Source organism: Barbus barbus (assembly GCF_936440315.1).
Source record: "Barbus barbus genome assembly, chromosome: 8".
In the NCBI taxonomy this organism is placed as follows: domain Eukaryota; kingdom Metazoa; phylum Chordata; class Actinopteri; order Cypriniformes; family Cyprinidae; genus Barbus; species Barbus barbus.
Genome location: NC_136736.1, coordinates 30,313,183 through 30,325,038, shown reverse-complemented (window position 1 = coordinate 30,325,038; position 11,856 = coordinate 30,313,183). Strand labels below are relative to the sequence as shown.

General features: G+C 39.5%; 1 long non-coding RNA gene across 1 annotated transcript; it reads left to right on the top strand.

The window, feature by feature from the left end:
* The first annotated feature begins 444 nt into the window (after window positions 1-444).
* On the top strand, window positions 445-3,372 carry LOC306873951. The gene is made up of 4 exons (XR_013784552.1): window positions 445-508; window positions 1,159-1,213; window positions 1,745-2,335; window positions 3,004-3,372. It is a non-coding gene; the product is annotated as an uncharacterized lncRNA (long non-coding RNA).
* Window positions 3,373-11,856: the final 8,484 nt, after the last annotated feature.

The following is an 11,856-nucleotide window of genomic DNA, read 5'->3' as shown; positions in this document are numbered from 1 at the left end:
TCGCCCCCGGTTGGCATTGCCTTTTCAGCGTGAGAAATACACAGCGTGTGAACTGGTTGAATTGCGTGTGTCTCACGCCCACATTTCTGGCTTAATATAATTTACATTTATACAACTGTCATTTTTAGGCTATAAATAATCTTTCTTAAAGATACAAAATATATAATTTTAATTGACATTATAATTGATGAAATACGATTAAATGAACGACAAAGATCTTGTGAGAAAATATTATTATTTTGATAATTAACTTTTTCAGCCCCCTGCATTCATGAAAAAACTGTCACATTTTTTTGCTTCAGCTTACTTATTTATTAGAGATACGATCTCTATTTTGTTTATAACAAAATATTTACTGCATTTGAAGTTGTCTTTGAAAAAAAAAAAATCAAACTGATTCGGCCCTTTAAATTTAAACAGCCGTAAGGCGCGAAAAAGGCGCTTGAAACCAAAAGGTCAGAGGATTGTCAGTTGGAGGGAGGACGAATACTGCAAACAAACAATCAAGGTAAGATCGATACATTTATATTTTCTTAGCGATTGCTTCGTTATATCCATGTTGTATGAGTTAATGGAATAACTTCTAATTTCGAAGTAACATTATTTTGGCAGTTTATAGCTCTAAGCTAGATCTATTATGGTTATCGAATGCGAAATGAACAAGTATCGATTGAACGGTGCGCCAATACATTTAGATTTGCTCATGTTGCTCCGATCTTGCCAATCTTCAGTCAGTTCTGCACGGTGAAAGTATTTAACTCTTGTCTTATTTTGGCACAACAATGAAAAATGTATATATAATAGCCTATAGTGTAATTTTTCATTCATGTTTATACATTGGCCTACAGTAATACTGCAGTAACTGCACTAGTTTTATTACTTTGTGACAGCATTTTTCGTTATCTAGCAATAATGCACAAATTACTACATGCTTTTTCTTAAAATAATAGCTTTTATGAGATGATTACAAAGTAACAATAGCCTAATAGATATTATTGAGCAAGTTGGTTCAGGTATTATTACTCTATGTATTTCACATTTTTAGTATACCCTAGTAATTTTAAAATTAGTTTGCCTGCTTTTTTTTTTTTTTTTTTAAATGTTTTGAGTCAGGATGTTTTTCACCTTAATAACACATGTCAATGTGATTTGCTACAGAAAACTGCTGGTGGGAATAAAATGCTACAGTTTAGAGTTCACTGTCACCATTAAGGTAAGCTGCTGATACATTTCATGTGGTACAAAATAAAAAAGTATCAAGGAATTTTTTTTTTGTTTTGTTCGTTTATATAAGCTACAATTTAAAAGTGTAATTTAAAGTGTAAAACTTAAAACTTTAAAGTGTAATTATTATTTTTAAACAGTTCTTATAAATACATACAGTATGTAATTCCATCCAAAATTTTTTTTGAGGTGACTCAATCATGATCATGAGGTGACTAAAGATTCCCAGTTCCCAGCCATATTATACAATGATTTATTGCTTGTCTTTGTTGAATAATACAGAAGATAAAGAGCTTAAACAACTAGTATATTAAATCGCATTATTAGTAAAAAAAAAAAAAAAAAAATTAATTTTTAAATAAAAAACACATTTAGATTATTTTCCAAAATCGTTCGACTAACATTATTACTTGTTCGGCCTCAAACTCTGACCATGATGACATTGTGTCACTACTAAAAGAGATTGAATCTGATCTTAGATTTGTTAGTCTACCTCTACTCCGTGTGTTTCTCTGCACAGACCCTGTGCACCCAGAATGCGATCTTCCCAGATGTCCTTCATCTCCACCCGAAACCGCTTCGCCCCCCTCCGCGAGACGGAACGCGATGATGTGATCGTCGGAGGCTCCATCGTCCGGCACGTCCGTGCTACGTCAGCTGAAGGTAGAGTGCACACTCACTGTTTCCCCGGTGCTCGTGTTCTCAATGTTTCTGCGAATGTTTACCCGCGATCCTGAAGGGCAACGAGAACATCGGTGCTGTCGTGCTGCACGCGGGGGCAAACGACATCAAGCTGCGGCAGATGGAGACACTGAAGAGGGACTACAGGAGCCTGATCGAGACGGTACGCAGCACATCGCCCGCGGCGACGATCATCGTGTTAGGACTGCTTCCCACGTATCGACAAGGAAACGAAAGGTTCAGTAGACTGTTTGCTTTAAACGAATGGTTATCGTCATGGTGTAAAGAACAGAAACTGCTCTTTGTTAATAATTGGAATCTTTTCTGGGAGCGTCCTAGGCTTTTTCGTGCTGATGGCCTGCACCCCAGCAGAGTCGGAGCGGAACTCCTGTCGGACAACATCTCCAGGACGCTACGCTCCATCTGACTAGTAAGACAATTCTCAAATAACTGCCATGATGACTTTTGTTCTACCCACATAAAAGATAGAAGTACTTGCGTTGTCCAATCTATACAGACTGTGTCTGTTCCCCGAATAGCGAGGTCTAAATATAAATTTAATGCAGGATCTAGAAAAAATCTGACCGTGATTAAACCAGAAAAACGCAAAATAAACGAACAAAAACTATTTTTAAAGCTTGGGCTCCTAAATATTAGATCACTCGCACCCAAAGCAGTTATTGTAAATGAAATGATCACAGATAATCATTTTGATGTACTCTGCCTGACTCGATAAAACAAAAACAACAAGCAGCCGAAAATGAATAGTGGAATAAAGTCGTTATTTTTGTTTGTTTTTTTGCGCACAAAAAGTATTCTCGTCGCTTGATAAACTTATGGTTGAACTAACATGAACAAACAGTGAATGACTGTAACATTAAAAAAGCTTAATAAATAATGCAGTTCATGTTAGTTAATACTAGTTAATACATTAATTAATGTTAACAATTAAGGCCTTAGAGTTACCAAACTGTTTAATGCACTGGTAGTTCCAGTCCATTTTTTCCCCATTCAGTATTAATGGGCTATTGCTATTAAAACACTATTGTAAAATCAGCATTCAACAGTGTATTTTGTTTTTGTGTGTATCCAATAAAGGCTTGCAAGATTGCCATGATGACGCAGATGGGCCCAGCCAAGGTGGTCAAATTCTTTAATTTTGGATGGCTCCATTTGCCAATGTCTTCTAGTGTGTTTACTTCTGCGTTGTCTGTTTTTTTTTTGGATGACCAACTGGAAACATGTTTTGTTTTGTTTTTTGTTTAGTTCTAAGATGCTTTATATGCACATATTTTGTGTTTTTATTATTATTGCTATTTTTTTTTTTTTAGATTGCTTTCCAGTTTTGAAAATGGAAACTTGCACTTGGTTGTTCTTTGACAATATTAATAAATAATGCAAATGTTTTCAGAAACGTGTTTAAATCATCTGTTGTAACTTCTCTTAACATAAAAAGGGGGCATTTTTAAATTTCTCTTTAGTTTATATCTCTTAGTGTCAATGATATGGCACAGCATGCACACACAAAAACACACAGTTATGGTTTATTTATGTAATTCTTGGCTAACATGTGGCTGAACAACTGGCCTACTTGTGGAGCAGATCTGGCAAACAGGAGTGCATTGCAAAAGTGCCACCATTCCATGCTGCATGAGGAATGTTGGGAAAGACCAGGGTTTGTATAAAAATCAACTGTGGCCAGGTGTGGTTTATTTGGTTTGTTGTTGGGTTACATGTGGCATTGCTATGGCTTAATTGTGGCCCAAATCTGGCAAACAGGAGTGGACTGCCTTAAGTGCCATAATGTTCATCTGGCCCACATACCGCGTGGAATGATGGCACTTGGGCGGTCCGCTCCTGTTTGCCAGATTTGGGCCACAATTAGGCCAAAGCAATGCCGCATGTCAGCCATAAACAAAACAAATGAAGCAGAACTGGCCCACATCTGGCCCAGACACCAAAATTGCTGTGGCCCAGATCCGGCCCACACTTTACGTTTTCATCTGGCCCACATACCGCGTGGAATGATGGCACGTGGGCGGTCCGCTCCTGTTTGCCAGATTTGGGCCACAATTAGGCCAAAGCAATGCCGCATGTCAGCCATAAACAAAACAAATGAAGCAGAACTGGCCCACATCTGGCCCAGACACCAAAATTGCTGTGGCCCAGATCCGGCCCACACTTTACGTTTTCATCTGGCCCACATACCGCGTGGAATGATGGCACTTGGGCGGTCCGCTCCTGTTTGCCAGATTTGGGCCACAATTAAGCCATAGCAATGCCGCATGTCAGCCGTAAACAAAACAAATGAAGCAGAACTGGCCCACATCTGGCCCAGACACCAAAATTGCTGTGGCCCAGATCTGGCCCACACTTGACATTTTCATCTGGCCCACATACCGCGTGGAATGATGGCACTTGGGCGGTCCGCTCCTGTTTGCCAGATTTGGGCCACAATTAGGCCAAAGCAATGCCGCATGTCAGCCATAAACAAAACAAATGAAGCAGAACTGGCCCACATCTGGCCCAGACACCAAAATTGCTGTGGCCCAGATCCGGCCCACACTTGACATTTTCATCTGGCCCACATACCGCGTGGAATGATGGCACTTGGGCGGTCCGCTCCTGTTTGCCAGATTTGGGCCACAATTAAGCCATAGCAATGCCGCATGTCAGCCGTAAACAAAACAAATGAAGCAGAACTGGCCCACATCTGGCCCAGACACCAAAATTGCTGTGGCCCAGATCTGGCCCACACTTCACACTTTCATCTGGCCCACATACCGCGTGGAATGATGGCACTTGGGCGGTCCGCTCCTGTTTGCCAGATTTGGGCCACAATTAAGCCAAAGCAAAGCCGCATGTCAGCCATAAAAAAAAAAACTAATGAAGCAGAACTGGCCCACATCTGGCCCAGACACCAAAATTGCTGTGGCCCAGATCCGGCCCACACTTGGCCAGTTCTGCTTCATTTGTTTTTTTTTTACGGCTGACATGCGGCATTGCTATGGCTTAATTGTGGCCCAAATCTGGCAAACAGGAGCGGACCGCCCAAGTGCCATCATTCCACGCGGTATGTGGGCCAGATGAAAACGTCAAGTGTGGGCCGGATCTGGGCCACAGCAATTTTGGTGTCTGGGCCAGATGTGGGCCAGTTCTGCTTCATTTGTTTTGTTTACGGCTGACATGCGGCATTGCTATGGCTTAATTGTGGCCCAAATCTGGCAAACAGGAGCGGACCGCCCAAGTGCCATCATTCCATACGGTATGTGGGCCAGATGAAAGTGTCAAGAGTGGGCCGGATCTGGGCCACAGCAATTTTGGTGTCTGGGCCAGATGTGGGCCAGTTCTGCTTCATTTGTTTTTTTTACGGCTGACATGCGGCATTGCTATGGCTTAATTGTGGCCCAAATCTGGCAAACAGGAGCGGACCGCCCAAGTGCCATCATTCCACGCGGTATGTGGGCCAGATGAAAACGTCAAGTGTGGGCCGGATCTGGGCCACAGCAATTTTGGTGTCTGGGCCAGATGTGGGCCAGTTCTGCTTCATTTGTTTTGTTTACGGCTGACATGCGGCATTGCTATGGCTTAATTGTGGCCCAAATCTGGCAAACAGGAGCGGACCGCCCAAGTGCCATCATTTCACGCGGTATGTGGGCCAGATGAAAGTGTCAAGTGTGGGCCGGATCTGGGCCACAGCAATTTTGGTGTCTGGGCCAGATGTGGGCCAGTTCTGCTTCATTTGTTTTTTTTACGGCTGACATGCGGCATTGCTATGGCTTAATTGTGGCCCAAATCTGGCAAACAGGAGCGGACCGCCCAAGTGCCATCATTCCACGCGGTATGTGGGCCAGATGAAAACGTCAAGTGTGGGCCGGATCTGGGCCACAGCAATTTTGGTGTCTGGGCCAGATGTGGGCCAGTTCTGCTTCATTTGTTTTGTTTACGGCTGACATGCGGCATTGCTATGGCTTAATTGTGGCCCAAATCTGGCAAACAGGAGCGGACCGCCCAAGTGCCATCATTCCATACGGTATGTGGGCCAGATGAAAGTGTCAAGTGTGGGCCGGATCTGGGCCACAGCAATTTTGCTATCTGGGATTGATGCACCTTTTTATTAAAACCTAATTTTTTGCTTTCAGGGAATCATATAAATTATGTAAGTATGGAGAGCTGAATAAAGTGTGCAAGAAGGTATTCTTGGACTTGCCAACCTTGGTATGGGTCTCAAAGATTCTAGCTTCAATTGAATTCTCTGTCTCTGTCAAACGCTGTTATTAAATACAAGCTGAGATCTCCAGAGCAGAACACCCACAGATCCATAAAGAAAGCTCTTGCAACACAAAGCACATAATGAGAGGTTCTTCAAGCAGGAGGCGAAATCACAGAAAGCTTGATGTGGATGCTGTGCTGGAGATATTGTTTGCCAGCTAGCGGCATCTCCCACAGTTTAGCTTGCAGGTGGAGGCCGTCTCTGGACTTTATTCACCGAGTGCCGTGTTCCAGAGGTTATCGGTTCTTTAAATCATCCGTGAGATGATCCTACTGTGTTCACCCGCTGAGGCGTCACCTCTCGGGTCTCCTCTATTGCACTCTATTGAGGACTGGATGCTTGATATAGAGTCTAGGGTCTCTCTTAGCATGTTTAGAGAGGCCACAGCTGTTTCAAGAGGAATCCATTTCAAAAGCTCTTGTACTCACACAGGTGACCATGTGCAACATGACTAGGGAACTGCTGGGAAAATTACATATTATGGTGCAAGGGAAAACATCACGAAGAGGATTGATGTTATTTGTTGAAGGAGAGAGGAGGATGTTTAAATTCATCAAGGGTGGTTTGTCTTTTCGATTTAATAAATCTTTGGTAAATTTGTTGCCCGCTACTTCGTTTAAGCTTGTTGAGAGAAACCAGCTTCATGATAACTTGTTTTTAGCATCAAATGAAGGACCTACATTGAACCAAATTGGCATTGCAAAGCTAACAATAAGAATAGCTGTCTAGTTATGCTTGTTAGAAAGCCAGGTAACTATTTTTATTCCCCCTGCACTTTTTGTGTAAATCTTCTGGAGCAATGCAAATATCTAACTATATATAGGTGCATCTCCAAAAATTTGAATATTGTGAAAAAGTTTTTTTTTTTTTTGGTAACTTATTACCATATTTTCTAGATTCATTACATGTAAAGTAAAACATTTCAAAAGGTTTTTTTTGGTTTTAATTTTCAAAAATCAGATAAGTCAAAAATCCAGTATTTCAAAATATTAGAATATTTCCTAAGATCAATCAAGAAAAAAGGATTTGCAAAACAGAAAAAAACGTTTAAACAAAAAAAACTTTTGAAATGTTTTACTTTACATATTATGAATCTAGAAAATATGAAAGTTTAACTTTTTGAAATAAGTTACCAAAAAAAAAAAAAATTGATATTCCAATTTTTTGAGATGCACCTGTATAATATATATATATATATATATATATATATATATATATACAGTATATATATATATATTTTGTAAAATAAAGGAATGCTCGGATATCTGTGATTTCTGTGACATTTTTAGTTTACATACATATCAGTGTCCACACAAAAATACACAATTAAAAAAAAATGCATATTATGACAATGGAAAAAATACAAAAATTCTGCAAGTACTGTATGTGAGCGAGTGCAAGATAAGTTTGTTACTTCATTGAAACAGCTGTGAAAAAAGGCAGAAAATCACGGATCTGCAGGATCTACAGGATTATTGTGATGTTTTTATCAGCTGTTTGGACTCATTCTGACGGCACCCATTCACTGCAGAGGATCCATCGGTGAGCAAGTGATGTAATGCTAAATTTATCAAAATATGTTCCAAAGAAGAAACAAACCTTGAAAAAGGAATAACTTGCATCATAATTAAAAAAATAACAATACTAAAATTAAGAGCAAATCTATGGGGTTAGGCATTCAGGTTTAAAAGCAGAAGCATTTTGTAAACACACTCTTTCTATAATCCTTGAGCATATCACATAAAAATGGCAGGGTTCACCAGCTTTACATGATCATGAAAAATGCTACAATTTATATATACTGTACGTTTGCAAAGGGTTGTATTACTACCTTATGACTAGACTTTCAAAACAGTGTTAAACACTGATCTCAAAGCAATGCCTTATTGACCTACATAGTAAGTGCAGTACAATTGTTTGTGTTTTTACAACCTTGAGGATGAATAAAAATGTATTTCTGTGATTTTATCAACAGCATTGATTGCTTCAATTCCAGGACATTCAAAGTCCTTTAAAGTGGGTGTGTCAGCTCGACCAGAAATATGCTGGTGAATGCTGGATCATCATGCAGAAATCTGTTTCTAGAAAAATACATGATTGGTCTCACTTGAAGTCCTAATCAGACATTCTATCTGATCATCTGTCCCCAATAGTGACGCATGTTCCTATAACAGATGCACTCATACATGCATGAATTATAGTTTAATGTAAAAACATAAATAAATGAATAAAGAATACGAGTACAGGAAATAAATATGAACTTTATGATCAAATAAATCCTAAGCCCCCTTCACTATGACCTATTTAAACACTTGTGTAGGCTGCTGGATACTGGTCTATTAGATGCTGCAAATAATTTTCACTGAAAACATATGGGGAAAAAAATAGTAATTGTGACTTTTTATCTCATAATTCACAGTTTATATCAATTCAGATATACAATTCAGATATTTTGATTGTTTATATCTCCCAATTCTGATTTTTCTCTCAGAATTGCAATAGAAACAGAATTGTTTCAAGCAATAAAAACATTTAAAAAAGGTTGTAGCTCAGAATTCACATTGTTCTCAGATTTGCGAGAAAAAAGTCAAAATTACTTTTTTATATTTTGTATTCTGTGGCAGAAATAAGCTTCCATAGAATCACCTATTTGATCCAGCAGCCTATAGGTTTAAGTGTGGAGCTTTAGCCATTATACCTGCATTTATTCATTAATATTAGAAAAAAAAAGTTATTAGGATTTTTTTAGGATAAAGATTTTCACATTAGAAGCATGGAATGTCCCTTTATAACTTCTTAGAATAAAACACTGATGTGCTGACATGACCAAAAACAGACTAGAATATTTAGTAAGGGAGTTATGTAGATGAGCACTGCAGTCTTCCAATTACCAAGTGGGATCAGCTCTACTAGATGCATAAGGTTGGGATCCAGGGACTAGATTTGGTGGATTAAACAGCCTGATTGGATTGGTCACCCCTTGATGGTCCGTTATGAAAAGAGTTGAGGTGTCATGCTAGAAGATTCGAGTGCAACAAGCCACAGAAAACAGCCAAAAACATTCCCTGTGTGGGGGGTAAAATATTTAATCTTCGTTTTTAATGAAGTAAGCAAAGGGAGATCTGCAGTGTTATACATGTTTTGGTTTGAATGTTTTCTATTTAATTTCGATGGTACATTCGTCTGAAATTATTCAATTTAATTTAATCAGCTACTGTCTCCTTCACAATGAGTCATATTGCCTGTTTTGTTTTGTCCATCTGTTTACAATTTTGCAATTAAAAAGGGGGGTTTTGGCAGCAACATTTCTAATGAGATTACTATTCAATCCATATTTTGTGAAGCTTTTTTTAGTTAGACCATTTATGATTAGTTCTTTCTTGACCAGAAGGGACTGAAAAGTCTTTAAAAAAAAAGAAGCAAAACAAGACTTTAAATGAACAAAACTGTAAGCTATGAACAAACGTAAATACATTATCACATGGACAAGTATTCAGCAACTATGATTTAAATCTCATGGTTTGTTTTATGCTGTGCATGTTCAATTCACTAAAATGAACCAGTGAGGTAAATCCGAATGAGTCGTATTTGTGAACAGAAACAGAGAAGTCATGGGCTGAATCAAAAGCCCTTATGTAGTTGTTAAGGCTCTTCTGGGATGTGTAGTAATTCATGTAATTGATTCTAACTTTTAAAATCAATTTTCAATTAACAACATTTAAAAGAATTTATTATTTTTGGCATTGACTCCTAGGTTTAATAATATTGTCAATAGTAATTGACCCTATTGTCCAATAATATCAAGGTCAATGTTACCTAATAAGGAACCAATAATTGTACAACACATTCATTTTAAGGGAACTATATATGGCTATACAGCTACATTATAACTTATCAAATGGTCAGTTTGTGTCAGGTATCAAGCATTCACTCATGCTTATTCTTATTTGTTGCAGATTAAGAAATAATTAGGAAATTACAAATATGATTCTATATGGCCATACTGAGTTTTTAATTTTATTTATAAATAGGGGTTAATCTTTGCTCTCGATTGCAAACACTCTCCATTTCATCCTAATCTTTGTCCTTTGTGTGGATCTCTGGTGAAAACAGGTGGGATTATTGACATTTACTCATGTAAATTTTGTGAAAGGTAATGTTTTATGCTTAAGTGGTGACATTTCTGAGGATGTTGTGAAATTGCTTTATGAAACAGCAGAGAGAATAGAGGATTCTTTTTCTGTTCTCCAGGTCTGGGATATTTTGACTCCCAGGTTAAAAGTTGGTCAGCGTTAACTTAGGAAAGCCTACGGTAAATGTCAAGCCACATGATTAAAAAAAAGGTTGTAATTAAGAGAGCTTTACACACATACACATATATTGTGGCGGGAAGAGCAAACGACAGACACAGTGGGTGTGGCGTCAGGCCTCGGAGAGGCTTTTATTAAACAGAAATAATAAAATAACGTGTCCAAAGGGGATAAAGTGTCCAAAATAAACAGGGGATCTGGTGATCTTGTCGTGCTGCGGGGTTTGTGAAGGAGGGCAGTGTTCTGAAAGTAAGGGTCCAGGTAAGGGGCGGAGTCCGGCGGCCACACCCGCTCCCCTCTGAGGTCCGGGGTGCGAGGGACGGTGGCTTCTCCAGCGTCGTCGTCTACCTCTAGGTCCACGGCGCTCGACGGGACTAGTCGGCCTGGCATCCTGGCCCGACGGCCGTATCACGGGTGCGGTTTCGTCCAGACTGCGGGTCCAGCAACTCACGTCTCTGGCGGTGCGGGAGTCCCTCTACGCTCCCTTCCTGGACCTACGAGGACAACAGTGTGCATGCACGGGAAAGAGACCGATCTCTCGAGGAGAGGCGCGCTCGGCATTTAAACAGGCCGCCAGCCCTGGCTGATTCAGCGCCCCTCCTCTCTCACACACCCACGGCGAATAAGGGACGGGGTGGTGATGATAATAAGGGGGAGGTCGCCAACTCATCACTATGTATATGTACAGTATATATACAGTCATGGCCAAAAATATCGCCATCCTTGGTAAATATGATCAAAGAAGGCTGTGAAAATTAATCTGCATTGTTAATCCTATAACAATCCTATAACCAATAACAGTGGGGCAAAACATTTGTTTTGGCCCACTGTTATTGGTTGCTGTCTTCATTTGCCTCACTGCCAAGAAATTGATAAGGATAATTTGTGCTTTCTATACAATAGGGAATTTGGTCCCTAGAGCTCAGACACATCATCAACTCTTATGGAAATATCTGAATTGTGCACATTTTTAACAGCACAATGACAAAGTGACCACTTGAATTATATCAACCTCTTCTCACACGGCTTGTGTACAGCGTATTTCAACAACAATGTTTTCCCAGTGTGCATTTTGTCATCCATGGCGGCTGTGAATGAGTGACAACTGTGCTGTCAGTCACTTGTCAGTTTGAAAAGCTTTGGGGGAGAGAGATAGCTGCTGATTTGAAAGCCCCTTGTCTGAGGTATCTATTGAATACTATTGTACTGTCAAGACTATAAGTACAGAATGAGGATGAGGAAATATTCATGCTTATTGGCACTTATTTGTTACACACATTTTGCAGATAGCATCTTTAAGTACTATACTACCACCTGAAAAACTGTAACAATGTGAAATAGTATGACAATTTCAAATCACTGTTTCCT